A 22,665-nucleotide genomic window follows, 5' to 3' on the forward strand; every position below is an offset into this window, starting at 1 on the left:
TTTGGGGAGACAAGTCCTGCTGTGCCCAAAACAAACACTAGAGACTTTCAGGGGCCAGCGCTGGTGGCGCAGTGGGTAAAGTCGCTGCCTGCAGTGCCGGCATCCCATAAGGGCGCCAGTTCAAGTTGAAGGACCCCAAGTTTGGGAATCCAATTTGCTCAGGTGTTCGCTCAAAGACCCAAACTCCAGACCGGTAGAGTCAAGAGCAAGAGGATTTTTATTAGGCGTTTGGGCAAACGGGCTCCCTATCACCAGAGGCGAAGAGAAGCCCTGAGCTGCAGTTACAAGCAACTTTTAAAGGCAAAAACCACAAGATTAACATATTTCACGGGCTTTGGCTTGATTGGCTAGTTTAAAGGTTACCATGAGTACTCATTGGGTCCTTTAGATGGGGAGTGGCTGCCCCGGGTGGGAGTTATAATTAATTTCTTTTCTGGGGAACCTGGAACTGGAACTTTCGGAGAACCGAACCTCTCGGGGAAATCGAAACTTACAGAGTGTGTTAGCTAATCTTGGGGGAGGGATATCTGGTGCTGGTTCCTTATTCCCACGCGCGATTTTTGTTTTGTTTTGTTTTTTTTTAAACCCTAGTTTCTAAAGTTTTACAAGATTCATCCTTAGGCATTGGCAAGCAAAGCAATGAGTACAGAAGCAAGAAATCTGCAATTAGCTCTTAGCCACACTTGTCACAAAGCACACCAAACACCGGAGCAAGGGTCCCTCGGGTTTTTCAAAGTCACTACTGCTCCACTTCGATCCAGCTCTCTGCTATGGCCTGGGAAAGCAGAGGAAGATGGCCCAAGTCCTTGCACCCCTGCACCCGCGTGGGAGACCCTGAAGAAGCTCCTGGCTCCTGCCTTCGGATGGGCTCAGCTCTGGGAATTGCAGCCATTTGGAGAGTGAACCAGCAGATGGAAGACCTCTCTCTCTTTGCCTCTCTGTAACTCTGCCTTTCAAATAAATAAAATAAATCTTAAAAAAAAAAATATCAGCAGATGGAAGGTTGCTGGGGAATAAGATGGTTACACTGAATGAAAGTGTCCATTGCCCCAGGAATACCTATTAATTACAAAGAAAAATGAGAGGGGCCGGCGCCGTGGCTCACTTGATTAATCCTCCACCTGCAGTGCAGGCATACCATATGGGTGCCGGGTTCTAGTCCCGGTTGCTCCTCTTCCAGTCCAGCTTTCTGTTGTGGCCCGGGAGGGCAGTGGAGGATGGCCCAAGTGCTTGGGGCCCTGCACCCCCATGGATGACCAGGGGGAAGCACCTGGCTCCTGGCTTGAGATCCACATAACTCCAGCCGTAGCAGCCATTTGGGGGTGAACCAATGGAAGGAAGACCTTTCTCTCTGTCTCTGTCTTTCACTGTCTGTCAAATAAATAAAAGAAAAGAGAGATGAAGGGACCACTTTAACCAAGCAAGGGACTCAGACACCTTGGTCATCTTCCACTATTTTTCTCAGGCCATTAGCAAGGAGCTAGGTCAGAAATGGAGCAGCTGGGACTGGAATGCTGGTGTTGTAGGCAGTGGCTTTACCTGCTATGCCACAATGCTGGCCCCAACCCCAATTCCTTGTTTCTCTTCAGAGGCATCGTTACAGACAGAGGGAGAGACAGAGAAAAAGAGAGCTCTTCCATCCGCTGTTTCACTCCCCAAATGGCTGCAATGGCTGGAGCTCCGCTGACCCGAAGCCAGGAGCCGGGAACTTTTACCAGGTCTCCCATGTGGGTGCAGGGACCCAAGCACTTAGGCCATCTTCTACTGCTTTCCGAGGCCATTATCAGGGAGCTGGATTAGAAGTGGAGCAGCCAGAACTTGAACCTGCGCCCATACAGGATGCTAGCATAGCAGGCACATGCTTAACCTACTACAGCATAGCACTGGCCACCAACTTCTTGTTTCTTAAGTGATGCTTCCAACTGCTGAAATGATTAAGGCAAAGTGACTTCATATCTAACTATTTTTTTAAAAGTAACAAAAAAGTATAAATGTTAGAATATAAACGGTGGAGCAAATAAATACTATGTATACATTTCTTACATGTCCTCTGTGTATGTGTGTACATGTGAGAATGTGGACATTGTCAACAATTAATTAATTTGGGTGAAACATATAGTCACTGCATTATTTTCTCAACTTTTCTATAGGTTTGAATTTTCACATAAAAAGAAAAACAATTAAAAGTTTTTCCTGTCAGGAATAAGACACACTTGTTCATTGAGACCTTTTAGAAAATATAGGAAAAGTATGAAAAGTAAATATATGTGATTATGGCAGAGCATCTCCTGTCCCCTCCCTTTCTGGCCCTGCCTGTGTCTGCCACTGCACAGGCACAAAGGCCGACCTTCTCATCAAGATTCACGTAGGCAGATGAACACGAGTCTCTAGATCCTATCAACTGGTTTCAGATCACGCTGGCTCTCTTTCTCAAGTTTAATTCTTTCTGTTCAATAGCTACATATTTCAAAGATCAAATGTCCATGCATTAGCAAATAATTACTTAAAATCAAGAACAATATTTAGGTTGCCACTCAAAATTCCACATAATTCACAACGAAAACCACCAATCTGACTTGCTTACAACCCTTCAAAGCCATCCCGTGGCAGTTAGAAGAAAACACCCATATTTGTGCACAACATGCAAAGATCTTACCTCTGCACCTCATCTCTCACTCCTGTCTTCTAGCTTCCTCCGCCTTTACTCTCCAAAATGGTGCTGGATCCAGCCTTACCATGCTCAGATCTTCCTGTGGTTGGCTCCATCTCATCACTAAAGCCTCAGCTCAGATGTCACCTCTTCCCAGCAGCTGACTGCTGCTCCTCCACCTGCCTCTCCTAGCCATCTCTATCCTTTTTTTTTTGACAGGCAGAGTTAGACAGTGAGAGAGAGAGAGAGACAGAGAGAAAGGTCCTCCTTTTTCCATTGGTTCACCCCCCAAGTGGTCGCTACAGCTGGCGCATTGCAGCCAGCGCTGTGCTGATCTAAAGCCAGGAGCCAGGTGCTTCCTCCTGGTCTCCCATGTGGGTGCAGGGCCCAAGCACTTGGGTCATCCTCCACTGCACTCCCAGGCCACAGCAGAGAGCTGGCCTGGAAGAGGGGCAACCGGGACAGAATCTGGCACCCCGACCGGGACTAGAACCCGGTGTGCTGGCGCTGCAGGCGGAGGCTTAGCCTAGTGAGCTGTGGCACCGGCCGCCTGTATTAGTTCTTAAAACTCACTCACCACCATCTGAAAGTCTCTTGCTCATCTGCAGGTTAGTCACCTTGCATGTCTCCTGCCAACTAGAGCACAGCCTGCCACAGGGACCCTGTCTGACTTAGGTCCACTGAAATCCCAGGGTTGAGAACAAGGTTGGTATACCTTGGTACTAAGTCCATATTTTTTTTGACTGAACAAATATTCCTTTGCATGTACGGTTCCCATACATGGCGCTCAGACCACACCCTGTGTCAATACGCATCCACATGTTAGGAGCCCTGGACAGTTGCCCTTTGTAGATACCTCCAGATGCTGCCAAAGGAACTCCAAACAAAATCAGAAACGCTTCTACAACGAAGCCCTTTGCATGAATAAAAGAAGGGCTGTCGGCCGGCGCCGTGGCTCACTCGGCTAATCCTCCACCTGCGGCGGGTTCTAGTCCCGGTCAGGGCACTGGTTCTGTCCAGGTTGCTCCTCTTCCAGTCCAGCTCTCTGCTGTGGCCCAGTAGTGCAGTGGAGGATGGCCCAGGTCCTTGGGCCCTGCACCCCCTTAGGAGACCAGGAGGAAGCACCTGGCTCCTGGCTTCAGATCAGCGCAGCGCTCTGGCCATGGCAGCCATTTAGGGGGTGAACCGGTGGGGGGGAAGACCTTTCTCTCTCTCTCTCACTGTCTAACTCTGCCTGTCAAAAAAAAAAGAGAAGGGGTGTCCCTTAGAACCAACAGAATGATGAGAAACATGTGATCTGCTCGAGGTGGATCAGTGTTACACCCAACCAGTTCAAATGATTTTCCTAGAGTTCAGATCCAAGATTAGGATGATCACTTCGTAAAGTCTGGGGACCCAGGAGGTTAAAGAGCCCCAGGAAGTTAAAATTAGACATGGGAACACAGTATTTGGTTAATGTTTACTTTTTCCTCTTTCCTCTCTGGAATTTACAAGATTCAAGAAGACCAGTTCCTAAGAATGGCCACAAGGCCCATTTTCCACTGCAAATGAACGACTGATAAAAGTTAAAAAAAAATATTTAAGGGACCAGCACTATGGCGTAGTAGGTTAAGCCTCTGCCTATGGCGGCTCCAGCATCCCATATGGGCACCAGTTCGTGTTCCAGCTGCTCCACTTCCAATCCAGCTCCCTGCTAATGCACCTGGGAAAGCAGCAGAAGATGGCCCAAGTGCTTGGGCCCCTACACCCATGTGGAGACCAGCATGAAGCTCCTGGTTCCTTGCTTCAGATTGGCACAGCTCTGGCCATTATAGCCATTTGGGAACTGAACCAGCGAATGGAAGACTTTGTTCTCTGTCTCTCCCTCTCTCTGTTTGTAACTCTACCTCTCAAATAAATAAATAAATCTAAAAAAAGATTTATAAAAATTTTAAAAATATTTATTTATTCTTAAAGTCTGAATTACAGAGAGAGGGAGAGGTGGAGAGAGAGATCTTCCATCTGCTGGTTCACTCCCCAAGAAGGCTGCAACAGCCCTCACTGGGTCAGGCTGAAGCCAGGAGGCAGAGTCTCCCATATGGGTGCAAGCACTTGGGCCACCTTCTGCTGCTTTCCCAGGCACATTAGCAGGCAGCTGGATAGGAAGTGGAGCAGCTGGGACATGAACTGAAGTCCATAGGAGATGCTGGGGTTGCAGGCTGCGGCTTTACACATGAAGCCACAATAAAGGCCCCGACCAGTGCAGTTTTAAAGATAAAACAGATTTTCTTCAAATCTGCAGGGAAATGTCCTGCCCTGCTACCTCTGATTGGTAAACTGAATTTCAGGCGAATTACCTAGGGTAAGGCCAAAGAAAGGAAAAGAAAAGAAAAACCATCCCTTGGCTGGCGCCATGGCTTAACAGGCTAATCCTCCACCTTGCGGTGCTGGCACACCGGGTTCTAGTCCCGGTTGGGGTGCCGGATTCTATCCCGGTTGCCCCTCTTCCAGGCCAGCTCTCTGCTATGGCCCGGGAAGGCAGTGGAGGATGGCCCAAGTGCTTGGGCCCTGCACCCGCATGGGAGACTAGGAGAAGCACCTGGCTCTTGGCTTTGCATCAGCGCGAAGCGCCGGCCGCAGCGGCCATTGGAGGATGAACCAACAGCAAAAAGGAAGACCTTTCTCTCTGTCTCTCTCTCTCACTATCCACTCTGCCTGTCAAAAAAAAAAAAAAAAAAAAAAAAAAAAAAAAAAAAAAAACGAAACGAAAAGAAAAACCATCCCCAGATCTCTTTCTCTGCATCATCCATTGCGACAATATTCTGGCCCATACCAGATCCCTCTCTCCACGGATGATGGTACCAAGCCTACTCTGATCTGATGAAGTTACTTTCTTTGGGTATTTGAGGAATGTTATTCACAAAACAACACACCTGGACTTAGGTCAGTAACCACCTTCTAATCATGTCTCTAAATTCTATCCTTAAAAATATTTTGTATTATAAAATAAATTCCCACAAAAATATATGACATATATGCACAGTTTAATACAGTATTAAAAGGACTGGTACTGCAGCACAGTGGGTAGAGCCACCGCCTGTGGGGCAGGCATCCCATATGGGCACCAGTTTGAGTACTGGCTACTCCACTTCTAATCCAGCTCCCTGCTAATGCACCTGGGAAAGCAGCAGAAGATGGCCCAAGTCCTTGGGCCCCTGCACCCACATGGGAAACCTGGAAGAAACTCTTGTCTCTTGGCTTCGGATCAGCCCAGTTCCAGCTGGTGCAGCCATTTGGGCAGTGAACCAATGGATGGAAGACTTCTCTCTCTCTCTGATTCTGCCTCTCTGTAACTCTCTGCTTTTCAAATAAATTAATTAATCGTTTTTTTAAAAAAACACAGTATTAGCAAGTCACCTAAAGTACAGTGAAGCTGTTGAGAACATGAGTGCAGGAACACATGACCTGGGTGTGAATCCTGTCTATCACCAAGCAGATAACCTGAGTAAATGATCAACCTTTTCCGAGCTGTAGTTTTCCAATGCATAAAATGGAGAAAAGAACAGTACATCATATGGTTTCTGTAAAGGCAAAAATAAAAAAAAAATCAAAAGCTTATAAAACACACAGCACAGCACCTGGCACATGCCTTTCTCTGAGTAAGGAAGGTTGTTATTATTAATTATTATTTCAGTTGTTGAAGTTCCTGTTCAGCTGTTGATTCTCTTTGTTCCACCTTGAATTCCTCCTGGGAGGATCTTGCTTCCTGCACAGGAAGTGAGGAGACAGAGGTTTACTCCCTCATCATAATCGTCCTCTTAGAAATTGCCTTCCTGCTCACTGCCCCATAGATTCTCCCACTTATCCAAGGAACCGTGCTCTGTGGAGGAGGGAGCCTCCCTCGCAGGGGGGGGGGGGGGGGGACAGGGTGTCCTCAGCAACTCTAAATTGAGATTGCTCTTGAACAAATACCAAACTTTGGATTCATTCACTAAGCAGGTGCAGCAGAGTGGAAATATTTTAATCTCTCTTCTTTTCTTCTCTAAGCCCTAGTTCTCCAGATGTAAGCCTTGAAATGCTACCAAGGAATGTGCTGGTTTCACAGTGGCAGGAGGCTGCCTGAGAGATGGCTAAGACTCTACGGACAAGTGGGGTTAGGAGAATCAGGGTTAGATTCATCTACACACTCATTCAAGCAATATTTCTGGAAAACTTCTGTCTCAAGGACTATTCCCGGCTGATGGGACACAGTAATGACCTGCTAAAAATTCACTGAGACTTGTTTTATGGCCCAGCGTGCAGTCTTCCTTGGAGACTGTCCCACGAGCCTACCAACTATCTTGTATGGTACTATTTATTTTCATCCCGGATGTTCACTGGAGAAAAATTAGACTATATAATTTCCAGCTACTAAATGGCAATGCAGACTTGAATGCAAATTTCTGACAGTATAATCTGAGCAGCTAACCTTCTCCTTTACATATAATAAGGAAGAGAAAACCGTTTTTAGTTTTATCACCCATTTGACTGCAGGTAAAATCAACAAATTTCTAATCGTAGGTCTTCTGAGAATAATATTTACTTTGTTTCTGAGTCATGGGGATTTTAATCAAATAGTTGCCAAGAAGCAATACTTGGTAAAAATATAATTAATTTTTGCTACAATTTATGGTTATGTAACGTGATGCAATTGAGTATAGTCCTTTACTTCCTAATAAAGTTTGTTTTGCTATCAAAGGTATGTTTAAGTTTTAAGGTTGGATTTTCTTTCTAGATACTTTCAATTACTACCTAATATGTACAGAATGAGTATTAGGCAATAGTTCAAACAACACTAGTTTTTGGGTCTTTTACTGTTGTGAGTATAGTTTGGAAAACTAATCTGAACCAAATACAAATGGTATAAAACATTTCCCAGAAATTTAATTTAGTATTGAGTTGAACCATATGAAGTTGCCATTTTTGCAATTAAAAAATGATCAACCATTGCCAGTTTCATGTAATTCAACTTAACAAATCCTATTATCCCTATGTATGGATTCAGCAATAACCAGGAAGTAAGTTTCAGGGCAGGTGTTTGGCGCAGTGGTTAGGACAGCACCTAAGATGCCTGCATCCCACAGCCGAGTGCTGGGTTCACCCTCTGATCCTGGCCCTGCTCCTGAATCCAGCTTCCCGCCATTGCAGACCCTGGGAGGAAGCAGACCACCCACATTGAATTCCTGGTTCCTGGCTTCATGGCTGTCCACTGAGGGCATTTGGGGAATGCTAGCAGATGGAAGCTCTCTCTCTGCCTCTCAAATAAATATGTAAAAAATAATAAAACCCTACGCAAAAGAATTAGAAAGAAATCCACACAAAAACTTACACATGAATGTTTCTAAATCTCTATCAACGGGTGAATGGATTAAAGGAAATGTGGAACAGCCATACACAGGAGTATTACTCAGTCATAAAAAAGGAATGTGGTATTGGTGCCTGCTACAGCACACATGAATCTTGAAAACAGAATGTGAAATAAAAGAAACCAGCCACAAAGGCTACACCCACTGACCCTCTGGATCCATGCATTCAACCAACTCTGGATGCAAACCATTTGGGAAAAAAAGCTCAGTCTGTACTGAACATGTACAGACATTTTTCCTCATCATTAGATCCTAAATATAGTACAACCACTGTTTACACAGCACTTATATTGATGACACAGTGTAAGGGAGATACACACAGGTTATATGCAAATAAAACGACGTTTTATGTAAGGGACTTGATCATCTCAGATTTTGGGGTTCTTAGACACCAAGGAATGACTGTATTCTGTTATCTACTCGTATAAAATGTCCAGCTTGGGCAAATCAATAGAGACAGGAAGAATATTAGTGTTTGGGGAGAGGGAAGTGGGAAGTGCTGGCTCCTGGGTCTGGGGTGAGGGAAATGTGAAATCAACCTTGTGAGCATTTCAAAAATCACTGACTTGAATGCACACTTGGAAAGGATTCATTTGATGCTGAGTGGAATACATTTCTTTTCCAAAAATAGAAAGAAGCTCTGAGGATCACCTCTTTGCTGTACTCTATTGTTTAGGGAATGTCAAGATACATTATAAAGTAAAAGACACGTGTTTACAAACCTTGGGAGCATTAGGAAATGTTCCCTTGTTTAATTATAAACCGGCTGGAATGTTTGGAGATTTCAGTAATCTGGCATTGAACATTAAGAGGATTAACTTGACTTCCCCAGTGTTACCAATACTAATTTAAACGGCATCACTCAAAAACTACAATCACCCTGCAAGGATGACTTCCACGAAAAAAAAAATACCAATTAGATTAATTACCTATTAAGGCTGTCATCATTTAAAACACCTTATGCTATGTCTACAAGCTTTTACTTCCTTCACTATTGAATTGTGCCTTAAGATCTAATACACGGGAGCGTCCCAGCTCTAACCACTTATTAAGGGCTCAGGGGTGGGCGGGATTGGACAGACTCGTCGGCAAGGCTGGCATCTCAGGAATACGGAGTCAGGCTTCAAGAACCCTAAATGCTTGCTTTCGAGGCAGACCCGTGGTAAGAACTAAAACGACCACATCCCAGGGTACAATTTTGCTAAAAAGTCGAAATACAACACTGTCACATACATAGACAGTACGCGGTTAATCACAGACCAAGAAATAATAGAAATCTATTCACTTAGTTATCAGAACTAAGTTTTTTTTTTTTTGTTTGTTTGTTTTTGTTTTTTTCTCCTTTGTCTTTTAAGCCAAAACAGTCGAGAAGCCGCTCAGAGCCGCCTGCCAATCACACAGTCCCATTCGGGGGCGAGAACCCGGCCCCTGCCCGTTACTCTGAGCGACGGGCTTCTCCCGAAAGTGCTCCTAAACGATCGCGACCTCCCAAAGTGTCTCCAGGAGTCGGCGGCTGGAGGAACACCTCCGGATCCTTCTTCCGACCACCGTTCAGAGGGGAGGAAGGGGTGCGAGGACGAGCAGCCCCCGCCCGCCTCCCTCCGCCAGCTCCCGCGGTGCGGCCCGGGGGGCTCCGCCACCGCCCCCCGCCTCCCGCGAGCCCGGGCCGCCGCGGCCGAAACGCGGTGCGGCTCCTTTAACTGAGCGCGCCGGCGGGGTGTGCGGGGCAGGGCCGGTCCCCGCTCCCCTCCCCCGCCCCGGCGAGTTTCAGGTGAATGGGTCACCGGGGGAGGAGGCCGCCGCACCACACCTCTCGCGAGCGCCCGCCTCCCCTGGCCGCCCGGGTCGCGCGCAGGCGGCTGGAGTCCGGGGAGCGGCGGCCGGAGCGCGGGGGACACGGCGGCGGCGCGGCAGGTGGGACGCGCGGGGGGCCTCTCGCGCCCCTGGCCGGGCGCGGGCGCGCGTGCCCGGGGCAGGGCGGCCGGGGCCGGGAGGAGGCGAGGGGCTGGGTCCGCAGCCCAGTCCCGGGCTGCCCGCGGGCGGCCGGCGCGGCCTCCGGTGCGCCAGCCAGGTGAGCGCGCTCCGTGGCTCCTGCGGCCCCCGGGGTGCGGTGGGGGTCGGCCGCGGGGAGTGGGTGAGAGTTGGGCGCGGCGCCGGGGCCGCACGGGAGCCCGAGGGTCTCCGCTGGCCGGGGAGGACGCTCAGCGCTGGTTTCGGTGCCGGTTTCGCTCGCGGGCTGCGGGACTCTGGAGGGAGCCGCGCCTGGCGCTGGGGCAGGCTGCGTGCCCGGGCCGCGGGGGACCAGCTTTGTTCGACCCAAACGCTGCAAGGGACCAGGGTCCGGGCGGCGCGGGTAGCTTTTCTGTTTTAGGGGGGCGGGAGGAGTAAGGACAGCGCGCTAGGCTACACAGGTCTTTTCTTTTTCCTTTTGGATTTGGGGTGGTCCTAGGCACAGGGGCGCGGCGCCGGCTGCCAAGTCCTAGGCCAGGGGCCGCTGGCCGGCCGGGGCGGCTTCGGCCGCACCCCAGCCCTTGGGTGTCCGGCGAGGGGTGGCCGGTTTGCTCCGGGTCAGAATTCCTGGAGTCGCGCCGTGAGCCACCCTGGCCTTTCGAAGCCACTCCGTGAGAGTTGTTTGAATCCGCGTCGATTTAAGCCAGGGGGCGGAGAGTGAGTTTCGAGTGAGGCTGGACTTCTAGGGAAGCGGCTCACGCCTCGGGTCCTCACCCGTGACCGAAAGGCCACCGCCAGGTGGGCGGACCTGCCTGCGGCCGAGCCTGCTCGGGCGCCGCGGAGCGCGCGGCCGGGGACCCGCAGTCGCCCGACCGGCCAGTGTGGGAGCGGGCAGGCGCCCGGGGCTGCGTGCGGGGAGCCAAAATGGCCTCTGCGCCCTGGGGCTGGGAGCCCCTCGGAGCCCCTGGCGTCTTGGTGGAGCGACGGAGCCCGAGGGGGAAGCCCCGGGGCTGGGCGGGCTGCAGGCCGCTTTCCAGGTTCTGCACAACAGGTGCATTATTGGGATCCCGGGAAAACAGGAGCTCTTCCCACGAGGGTGATTCGGGTGACGTGCTGAGGTCGAAACCTGGTTCTTTCTAGGTGGAGGTAGGTTTCTCGCAGGTGCAACAGTTGTTCTTTTGCATGGTGCCTGTACTTTTGCTACTGGTGTTTTTAAAAGATATTTTAAATGGTGGAGCCACACCTATAGATATCTCCTTAGGCAAAATAATGCTCAGTAAAAAAGTTTGCGTTTATTTAGTTGTTAGGTGTCTCGTTTGTTATGTTGGGAGGGGTGTAGTGACATAGATAACACAAGCTATGCACCTGCCAGCAGGTTCTTTACCTGGCTGTTTAGGGAAGTAGTGGGCAGTGCCTCCTCTACCCAAGGCAGGTCCTGTTGGACCTGCATTTTAAAGGTGGCTGCCGGCTTGCAGGGGAAGCATGTAACATGGGCTGTCTGGAAAACCGCTTCACCTGACCTGGGAAGGTGTGTCGGATGCAGCAGTGCTCGATATTCCAGCATCAGAGCAGATTGGCGAGCTTTTCTGAGGTTCTCTGCCCTTGAACAGCCCCTGTGGCCTTGCCCGATGTAAAGGTGACATTCCTCGTTTTCTCCTGAAGATAATGTGGGAATTGTTGTTGTCTTTTCAATGAGGAAATTCTATGTTCACCACGTGAATAAACAGGTACATCTTTCACCTTCCCAGGAGCCGCACAGAAGGAAGTTTTCATTGATTGCATTATAAATAAAGGTTTTTTTTTTTTTTTTTTTGAAAGGCAGAGTTAGAGAGAGAGAGGGGGAGAGACAGAGAGTGATCTTCCATCCACTGGTTCACTCCCCCAGATGACTGCAAAGGCCAGAGCTGGGCCGTAGGAGCCAGGAGCTTCTTCCAGGTCTCCCACATGGGTGCCGGAGCCCAAGCACTTGGACCATCTTCCCTTGCTTCCCCAGGTGCATTAGCAGGGAGCTAGATCTGAAATGCAGCAGTCGGGACTCGAACCAGCACTCATATGAGATGCCAGAGTTGCAGGTGGCGGCTTTACCCGTTGTACCACAGTGCCAGCCCCCAAAGTTTGTGTTTTTCCCCCCACTTATGTGAGAGGCAGAGAGAGCCCATGCACAAGCGCTCCCATCTGCTGATTCACTCCCAAATGCTCACAGTGGGCAGGGGGCCACAGTCATAACCCAGAGCTGGAGTACAACCCCAGGTCTCCCATTGGGATGGCAGGAACCCAGTCACAGGTGTCGTTACAGGTACCTCCTAGGACGCCCACTAGCCAGGAACTCAAGTTAGGAGCTGGAGCTTAGAATTAAACCCAGGCACTCAGATGCATGTTGTGGGCATCTTAACTGCTCTAACCTATACTTTTAAAAGGCAAATTGACTCTTGCTGCGTGTGATCTAAAAGGAACAGACTCCCCATAAATACAGTAAGGTTACCAGTTCACTTGTTGACAGTTTTCCTTAAGGAATAATGTGAGAGCAAAGCATTTTCAGACTTTTTCCCCCAGCTCAGCCTATGTTTCTATTAGGACAGTTTTAACCAGTAACTGTTTTCAAAGAAAGAACATTTTTCTGTGTGATGCTGGTTTTCAGTTGAACATGTCCAACAAGGATCTGTCTGTGGGATTCATTTTGCCCCTGCCCCTTGATGTAGTGTCCCTGACACAGGTTTTATGAAGGTGATCATGAGGGCCCTAAGGCCAGATCCAGTTGCCTTTTCCTCTTCCCCACTCACACACCTGCTGCCAGTACTGTCAAGGGTGCTGTGCTGGGCGTTGGTCCTTTTTCCCCCTGAAGCATTGTCTCAGTCTCTGCCTGGAAAGACACTATACAGTCTGGTCTCCAAAAAATATCCCATAATGTGAGCTTTGCATAAATGGCCTGAGCTCGTGTTGTGTTGTTATTGTTGGAGGGGGTGTGGATCAGGGTGAGGGAGACACTTTCTAACATGAAACTGACTCTCTGGTTTTGGTTTTTTTTTTTTTTTTGAAAGGCAGAGTGGATAGTGAGAGAGAGAGACAGAGAGAAAGGTCTTCCTTTGCCGTTGATTCACCCTCCAATGGCTGCTGTGGCCGGCGCATCTCGCTGATCCGAAGCCAGGAGCCAGGTGCTTCTCCTGGTCTCCCATGCGGGTGCAGGGCCCAAGGACTTGGGCCATCCTCCACTGCCTTCCTGGGCCATAGCAGAGAGCTGGCCTGGAAGAGGGGCAACCGGGATAGAATCCGGCGCCCCGACTGGGACTAGAACCCGGTGTGCCGGCGCCGCAAGGTGGAGGATTAGCCTGTTAAGCCACAGCGCCGGCCTTTTATTTTGTTCTTTAACCATTTCTAGGGCTACAAAGACAGCTCTTCAGATATTTCAGGGCTGCCAGAGGAATGCTCATGTTGGGCTCACCAGGCCAAACATTTCCTGTTTTTCCAGTCATTTGTCATTTTTTTTTTAAAGATTTATTTATTTGAAAGAGTTACAGAGAGGGGTAGAGACACAGAGAGCGAGGTCTTCACTCCCCAATGGCCGCAACAACCAGAGCTGAGCCAATCTGAAGCCAGGAGCCAGGAGCTTCTTCAGGGTCTCCCATGTGGGTGCAGGGGCCCAAGGACTTGGGCCATCTTCTACTGCTTTCCCAGGCCATAGCAGAGGGCTGGATCAGAAGTGGAGCAGCGGGGTCTCAAACTGGTGCCCATATCGAATGCTGGCACTGCAGGCGGTGGCTTTACCCACTGTGCCACAGCGCCGGCCCTGAAAATGCACTTTTTAAAAATAGCTCCTGGCTCCTGGCTCCAGATCAGCTAAGCTCAGCTCCAGCCATTGTGGCCATTTGGGGAGTGAACCAGCAGATGGAAGATCTCTCTCTCTCTCTCTCTCTCTTTCTCTTTCTGCCTCTCTGCCTCTTTTTCCCTCTTCGTGTAACTGTGACTTTCAAGTAAAATAAATAAATCTTAAAAAAAAAAAAAGAGCTAAAAGAGCTAACTGCAATACATTAAAAACAAACAAACAGCTGCACTGTGGCTGGTGCTGTGCTGTAGCAGGTTAAGCTGCCTCCTACTATGCTGGAATCCCATATGGATGCCGGTTTGCATTTTGGTTGCTCCACTTCCCATCTAGCTCCCTGCTAATGCACCTGGAAAAGCAGCAGAGGATAGCTCAAGTCCTTGGGCCTGTGCTCCCAGGTGGTGCAGCCATCCAGGGGGTGAACCAGCAGATAGAAGACCTCTTACTCTCCCTCTCTCTCTGTAACTCTACCTTTCAAATAAATAAATCTTTTTTTTTTAATAGAGCACCATAAAGCACCTGCATGAAAACACCAGGTCTCCTTTATTCTGCACTTAAGCTCTCGATTTTTAAAATTAAGTTTACATTTTAATTTTTTTAAAGATTTTATTTGAAAGGAAGAATGAGAGAGAGAAAGAGAGGGAGAGATCTTCCATCTGCTACTTCACTTCCTAAATGGCTGCTGTGGTCCAGGCTGAAGCCAGGAACCAAGAGCTTCCTCTAGGTCTCCCCTGTGGGTGACAGGGACCCAGGTACTTGGGCCGTCTTCTGCTGCTTTCCCAGGTACATTAGCAGAGAGCAGGCTCAGAAGCAGAGCCAGCTGCTCCATACGGGATGCCAGTGTCTTAGGCAGCAGCTTAACCTGCTGAGCCACAGCACCAGCCCCCAAGTTTGCACTTTTGGATTGCTTACTTGGCTGATATTCAGCAGGCCAAAGTATGCGGGACAAGCTAGATTGGTTAGCGCCAGTTTGTTGGAAGGTTGTTTCACGTTGCAGAAGGGCTGCAAGGGGTGTGTCTCAGGGAGCAGCTGAGCAAAGAGGGGCATGTGTTGAAATGTTTCGGGCCTTTGGCTGCCTGAGCTGGAGCTAGCGACAGTGGTGGCTTGCAGATGTTGTGGTAGCGTGTACTAGCCAGACAGGAAGCTCACTGGTTAGGGGTACGGGCACTTGCTCTGGGAATTCTCCAGAATCACCAGGTGTGAGGACTTTCTTTTTTAAAAGATTTATTTGAAAGGCAGTTATGGAGGTGTGGGGGGAGACAGAGCGATCTTCCATCTGCTGCTTCACTCCCCAAATGGCTGCAACAGTTAGGGCTGGGCCAGACTGAAACAAGGACGCAGGAGTTTCTTCGGCTCTCCCATGTGGGTGCAGGGGCCCTAGCACTTGGGCCATCCTCCCCTGCTTTTCCAGGTGCATTAGCAGGGAGCTGGATGGGAAGCAGAGCAGCTGGGACTCGAACTGATGCTCATATGGGGTACTGACATGACATCACAGGCAGCAGCTTTACCCACTGTGCCACAGTGCTGGCCTGGAAAGTTTCTGTAAAAGGCCTCAGAGAAAAAGAAATGGCTGAGTGTGTGTGTGTGTGTGTGTAGGTGTAGGGAGTTGCTCGGCGCCGTCCTCGTCCAGCAAGAGACAGAGACCGAACACTTTGCACGGGGTTCCTTTATTGCTCGGCAAGCAGGAGATCCAGCTTCGATCTCTTCTGGGCAGGAACTTCCCTTACACCCGCGTAGCAAGGGTTTATATGCACAATACACGTCACAAATCAGGTGATAGGCTAGAAGCGCGGGGATAGGACAATCTCGTGGCAAGGCGGGAAGGAGCGAGCTAGAGCGGGAAATCTAAGGCGGGAAGGAGCGAGCAAGAGCGGGAACTCCCTGAGATGAGGAAGAACCCGGAAGCAGGGAGTCGGCGCCATCTTAGGGGCACGGTTCCTCCGGTCTGGTTCCCTACATCTCCCTCCTTTTGTTTTTGCACAAATCACATCCCCGACGGCCCTGGCTCATGAGGGCCGGGAGAATATTTACTAGGCAGAGAGTAGAGGTGCATACCCAGCGTGCTTGTGATCCGTTAGTTACGGAACTTCAAGGGCCTGGCCACAACCCCTGATGTCTCCGTTAGGGATCAGTTTTTATTCCCTTTTGCTGGGGCAGGCTGGGAATTGAACCTGCATGCATATGCATATGCTCTCCCAGGACCCCCGGAACCCCCGGGTGGACTCCTGCTGCAGTACCTTTGGTCTCGCATACCCAGTTTTCGCTCCCCGTCAGGGATGGGTGATACAGCCCAATGAATGAGAGGGGGAACAAGACAACTCGAGGAAGGTGTGTGCCTGATGGAGGCATTGTCCAAATGTGAGGCGTGAGTAGGGATGGGGGGACGAGGGTTTTAATCGCTGGTATGGACCCGGTCATAAGTCATGCGAGCCAGCATGGCATATGCATCCGGATCACGGTGATGGAGAGCAGCATACGCTGCCGCGCGGAACTGATGTCTGACGCTCTCCAACTTGTTGTTGATGAAGGAGCTCACCCAGCGAAGTACACAGGGACCTATGGACAACAATAGGAACAGAGATATTAACGGTCCCAGGAAAGGGAGAAGGTAAGGAAGGAATCCGTTCCAGGCGCTCCAGAGCGGGTTTTCATATAGTTCTTTGCGTCTTTTTTCTAGGGATTCTTGTAATTTTTTTTTTTTTTTTTTTTTTTTTTTTTTTTTTTTTACTCGATCTCGGACCACTCCAGACTTGTTGGTGTAGAAACAGCAGCGTTCCTGTAAAGCAAGACAGACACCTCCCTTCTCCACGGTTAAAAGATCCAGGCCACGCCTATTTTGCAGGACCACTTCTGCGAGGGAGTCTATTTGATCTTGAATTTCCTGGAGGGACTGACCTACGGCTTCCATGTCACTAATCATTTGATGTGCAAGTTTGGTATACTTATCCAAGGAAACTCCTAATCCCGCCGTACCAGTACCCACGGCGGTAGCGATGCCAAGGCCTACTAACAAGGGTACCATGTGGACCGCTCGCTTTGTACGAACAGGCCAGGTATCCAAGGCGGGTATGGGGATCGGCTGGTCTCCCGGAATGATCTCTATGTCTGGGGGAATGATGGCAAGAGCACAGATCCCAGTCCAATTAAAGGGAAGCGCGGAGTAGGCATGAGATCCGCAAACCAGCACGTGGCCAGGGGGAGCACATCTTTGAGACGGACTGACGGTTAGTACTTCGTAGTTGCATAGTGACAGGGAAATTCCTACTGGAACAGCGTCTGTAGAGTTCAAATTGGTAGTAATGCAGGAGGCATTCAGAGGAGAAGATACTTGTACAGGGAAAGGAGGAGTGGCAGAACAATTGTCAGTGGTAAGATTAAGAAGGGAAGAATTTAAGACAGGAATCGCTAGCGGGTAAGGTGTCCCTAGGGCCAAGCACAACCAACAATCCTGAGCCAAGCTGGGGGCGGTTAGATTTAATGCCCTGTGAGTAGCCTCAAGAATATCCTGAGTTTGTGGATCAAGGGCCACAGAATGAGGTCGAGGCCTGACCAAGGGGTGATACAGCAAAGGAGAAGGAGAAAAGAGGGTTTTCCAACGCTTTGTTAGCTGTTGGTGGCGGAGCTGGTCCTGTGGGCCTCCGCCATCAGAGATATGCACGGGTGCCGTAGTGCGCCAGCACGCCCACTGTCCAGGCGTACCAACACAGGGGGCTGAGAGGTAGGGGGATGAATGGACTACCTGTGGCAAATGGTCAGGACTAGAGGACCTGCGAGTACTTTGTAACTGGGTGGCATAGTACGACTGACCGCCAGAAGTGCATTGGAAGTATGAGGAATCGCAAGAGCTGTGCATGGATTCTTGAAAGGTCGAGCAAGGACAGGAGTGGTTTTTGCTATGGGGATCAGAAACGCGGGATTTGGGCACACATATGTAGCCGCGTGGTAGGCCGGGGATCCCCTGGAGGGGCAGATATGCAGTTTTGTCCCCACAATCAGCTGTGGCGATGTGAGTACGCTGCAGTACGGTGTTGCTGGTCCCCCCCTTGCAGTCGCAAGGGTTGCCTACGTTCTGCAGTAAAGCAGTGGGGTTGGAGTTAAAGCCCGCATAAGAGCCAGGGAGCAAAGCCGCTGCCAGTATGAAGAAGCGGAAGGGGTGCATCTCACGTCTCGTTGTTTTGTTGCAATTTGTCGTCCTGTGAGAGCGTGGTAATCTCGGTTATCTCGGGGGAGATGTCGTCCGTAGGTGATAGAGGTGTATCTTGCGGCGGCGGGGCTGTTTTTCTGACCAATCTTTCCGGTATCCAGAGAGGTTCTCTTCCAGATTCCTGTGGGAAGACACAGACCGCGCCTCGGTTCCAGCATAATACCGGATCCGGGCCGTACCACTTTCCCGTGAGGACATCTTTCCAACGGACATAGCCTCGTGAAGATGGCTCCTTTAACATGTGTCTCTCAGCGGGGGACATAGAATGATCTGTCAAATTCAAAAAGTTTATAGTAAACAGTGCAAGGGAGAGGCGCATTCGAGGGGTTTTGCCCGTGGCAATTCCCTCCTTTTGTTTTAAGAGAAAAGCCTTGAGGGTTCGATGAGCCCTTTCAATTATGGCCTGTCCCTGAGGGTTATAAGGGATTCCAGTTTTATGTTGTACCTGCATACGGGTGCAGAAATCTTGGAATGATTTACTTGTGTATGCAGGACCATTATCTGTTTTTAAAGTTTTTGGTTTGCCCCAGGCTGCCCATGCAGCAAGGCAGTGATTAATGACATGGGTGGTACGCTCACCCGTCTCCAGAGAAGCAAAAATTACTTGGGAACAGGTGTCAACTGACACATGAACATACTTTAAGGTCCCAAACTCGGATATGTGGGTGACATCCATCTGCCAGATATGTCCTGGTAGTAATCCTCGGGGATTAACCCCCACCGAAGGCACAGGGGTTAAAGTAGGGCATGCGGCACAATGGCGAACAATATCGCGAGCGGCAGCACGAGAAAGACCGAATTTGGCGGCAAGGGTTTTTGCGTTTACATGGAACTCTGAATGAAACTGGATAGCCTGCTCTTCTGGGGAAGAAAATTGGAGTATCCAAATGGGGCGTGTGGCTTGATCAGCTATAGCATTGCCTGTGGTCATGGGTCCAGGTAAGGAAGAATGAGCTCTAATATGAGTAATAAAGAAAGGAGCAGACCGATTCCAAATAGATTTTTGCAGGGTGAGGAAAACTGTCGCTACGGAGGATGAAGAATTGACTAGTCCTGCGGCCTCAAGGATAGACACAGAATTAACCACATAGCGTGAATCAGACACAATATTGACAGGTCCGGGGAAATCAGAGAAGACTTGGTTAACTATAAGAAGTTCAGTTACCTGGGGGGAGTTAGTAGCGAATTGGAATGTTTTTGGCACAGATCCTGAAACAACATATGCACCGACTCCTGTTTTAGAACCGTCGGTATACACTACTGGGGCTCCCTGTAAGGGCTTTTGGGATGTGGACTTTGGAAAAATAACTGGGTGAGACTGAACAAAGGTTAGCAAAGGATCAGAGGGTGTTCTGTTTGTAATAGTTGCGGAAGTGGAGCAGACTAAAACCGCCCAAGCATCAGTACAAGCGATTAGCACACGTACCTGTTCCATGGAATAGGGGACAACAATGGTGGATGGTTCGCGTCCAAAATGTTGGATAGCCCTCTGAATGGCTAGGAGAGTTATCTCCGCCACTGCCACGGGATAGTAACTAATAGATCTAGTAGATGACATTGAGGGATGGATCCAGAGGAGAGGCCCATCCTGCCATAGGACCGCGGTGGGCTGTTTAAGGGTGTCGAGGACCCAAAGAGTAAGGTCTCCCGCAGGGTCCCAACGTTTTAGGGCAGCTTTACTAAGGGCATCGTTGACAATTGACAGTGCTTGTTTGGCCTCAGAGGTGAAGGTTCGGGGGGAAGCAAGATCCGGGTCTCCTTTAAGTATATTAAAGAGGGGCTGCAATGCAGCATTAGGAATGTTAAGGTAGTGCCTAATCCAATTGATATCCCCTAAAAGTTTTTGTAAGTCATTTAGAGTGGAGATAGCATTGATTTTTATTTGAATTTTTTGAGGTCTAATTTGAGTAGGGGCGACTATAGCCCCAAGATAAGAAACTACAGACGACAATTGCACCTTATTAGGTGCAATATGCAGCCCTGCCCCTTCCAGCACTTGTTGGAGTGTACTGTATAAGGCCAGGAGCCTCTCTGCTGTGGGGGCTGCACACAGTAGGTCGTCCATATAATGTAGGCACCTGCAGTCGGAATATCGGTCTCTAAGAGGTTTTAGTACTTGGGCTACATAGACTTGACACATGGTGGGGCTATTAGTCATACCCTGAGGCAAGACTGTCCACTCCCAACGCTTGTCCGGTTGTTCCTGGTTCTGGGTGGGGACAGTAAAAGCAAAACGTGGGGTATCCTTTTTGTCCAATGGAATGGAAAAGAAACAATCCTTAAGATCTATTACAATAACAGGCCATTGGTTGGGAAGTGCCGAAAGCAGAGGAAGACCACGTTGCACAGGGCCCATAGGCTGCATCTGTGCGTTGACTGCCCTAAGATCATGTAAGAGTCTCCATTGACCTAATTTTTTGCGGATGGCAAAAATAGGCGTATTCCATGGAGAGGTGGATGGGATCAAATGACCAGCGTTGACCTGCTCCAAGACCAGAGTGTTGACTGCCTCCAGTTTCTCCTGAGATAGGGGCCACTGTGGAACCCAGACGGGTACGTCCGTTAGCCACGAGATGGGTAAAGGCTCCACTGGTTTAGGAGGCGAAACAGTGACCCCTAGGAAAAACCCAGGCCAACTTTACTTGGTCTTTGTTTTGGTTCAATGGGGGAAGGGTGGCCCTGGAGCTGGACACCGAGTCCCTTGCCTGGGACGTAACCCATATTTTGTAGCATAGATCGTACTGCAGGGGAAGTGGTGACCAAAGCAACATCCATTTCGGCCAGGACGTCTCTCCCCCAAAGGGAAATGGGTAGAGGTAAAATGAATGGAGAAAACTGTCCTCTATGACCCTCGCTATCCTGCCATGACAACAAGGCTGCACTGATTTTTGGGAAATGAGCAAAACCAAGTCCTTGCAAGGTTTGTTCCGCCACATTTGTAGGCCATGTACTAGGCCAGTCCTTTGTTGCTATAATGGATTTGTCGGCTCCTGTGTCTAAAAGTCCCTTAATGTCCTTGCCATTAATCTGCAACACTAAAGTGGGACGTTCATTTAAAAGCATATGTAAGCCGGTAAAATTAATGCCAGAGGACCCAAAGTTACCAGTGCCGCGAACGTGGTTTTTAGCTGGGATTAAAGAGTGAAGACTGGGCAGTAATAACATTTGTGCGATACGGTCTCCAGGATTGATTACTAAAGGTCCCTGAGGGGCCTGAACCATGATCTTTACTTTACCAGTGAAATCAGAGTCAACTACCCCGGGGATCACAGCTAGCCCTCGGAGGGCGGCGGAGGACCGACCCAACACTAATCCAACCGAATCCGGGGGCAGAGGACCGGAGCAGTCGCTCTCCACTAATTGTACCCCCATCTCCGGAGTTAAGAGGAGAGGGGAGGTGGCGCGGAGGTCCAGGCCTGCGGACCCGTGAGTGGCACGGGCTGAGGGTGCACTGGGTGTAGCGCAGACACGGGAGGTGGAACCTGAGAGTAGATTTGATTTTGGGGGCTCCTCGCTGGGTTGGGGAGCCCCCTCTGGCCGTTTTTTGGCCCCTGGGCGCTACCTGTAAGTGGGTTGCCATCGATATCGAAAGCAGAACGGCATACCTCTGCCCTATGAGGGCCCTTGCGGCAACGGCGACAAGGCTCTATGCCTGAAGGCTGTGCCGTGGAATACCCATGGCTGAGATTGGGGCAATCGCGTTTTCTGTGACCCGGTTGATGACATTGGAAGCAAAGTCCTGAAGATATGGGGGGTCGGGTCGATTTAGATTTTGGACTGTTTTCTTTGACTTTTGCCAGCATCGCAGCTAGGCCCGCATTAGTAAGTGGCCCACCGGTATCTCTGCAGTATTTTAACCAGGAGTCCAGAGATTTATGTCTATATTGTCGAAGAATGTTTTTGCACTCTTTATTAGCCTGCTCAAAAATAATTTGTTTGACCAGTGGCTGAACGTCAACCTCGGAAGGGAAAATACGCGACGCAGCCTCAAGTATGCGAGCGACAAAATCAGCGAAGGGTTCGGCCGTGCCCTGAACGATCTTGGTGAGGTGGCTAGCTGAGTCACTTGGATTGGACGCCTGCCTCCACGCACGTTGGGCACAGTTGGAAATTTGCCTGTATACTTGTCTAGGGAATTGGGTCTGGTCAGCCTGATAAGGTCCACGCCCTAAAAGCATATCAGCATTCCACGTAGGGTGGCCGTCCTCAGCATTTTCATCTGCCTGGTCATGACAGCACTCTGTATTCATAGATTGCCACAAAAGAAAGCCGCCTGGACTTAAACAGGCCCGAGCCAATTGGGTCCAGTCGCTAGGTGTTAAAATGGACTGGCCGACTGATTCAAGGAGTGACAATGTGAATGGGGCTGTGGGTCCATAGTCATGGACCGCAGCCTTAAGTTGTTTTAATACTGTCATGTCCAATGGTTCGTGCCGGGCCTCTCGCGTGCCCAAAGCCAAAACAGGGTAAGCCTGAGCGGGGGCAGCGGGAGCGCCAGTTCGCAACTGTTTCCAGGCTTGTTGATGAAACTGTCTGCCTGAAAAAGGTGGCACATTTGGGACGTTTAATGGCCATGGCGGCACGGGTGTTAGATGGGGCTGAGGCACGCCTACATGACCGCCAGTAGGAGGCGCTGCGTCTTTAATCTGATGGGCGGGCA

The 22,665-nt window shown here is 49.8% G+C and overlaps 1 protein-coding gene across 2 annotated transcripts in view; it reads left to right on the forward strand.

Moving 5' to 3' along the window:
• Nucleotides 1–9,878: 9,878 nt before the first annotated feature.
• OCLN (occludin) overlaps nt 9,879–22,665 on the forward strand; it is a 72,534-nt gene continuing 59,747 nt past the window's right edge. Inside the window, exon 1 of one of the 2 annotated variants that reach the window (XM_062212205.1) lies at nt 9,879–9,948. The gene's annotated coding sequence lies outside the window, so the exon portion shown is untranslated. Of the gene's footprint in view, nt 9,949–10,023; nt 10,106–22,665 lie in introns of those variants that run through there. The other variant, XM_062212204.1, reaches the window with a different exon arrangement.

This window comes from Lepus europaeus, chromosome 15, assembly GCF_033115175.1.
Source record: "Lepus europaeus isolate LE1 chromosome 15, mLepTim1.pri, whole genome shotgun sequence".
NCBI lineage: Eukaryota > Metazoa > Chordata > Mammalia > Lagomorpha > Leporidae > Lepus > Lepus europaeus.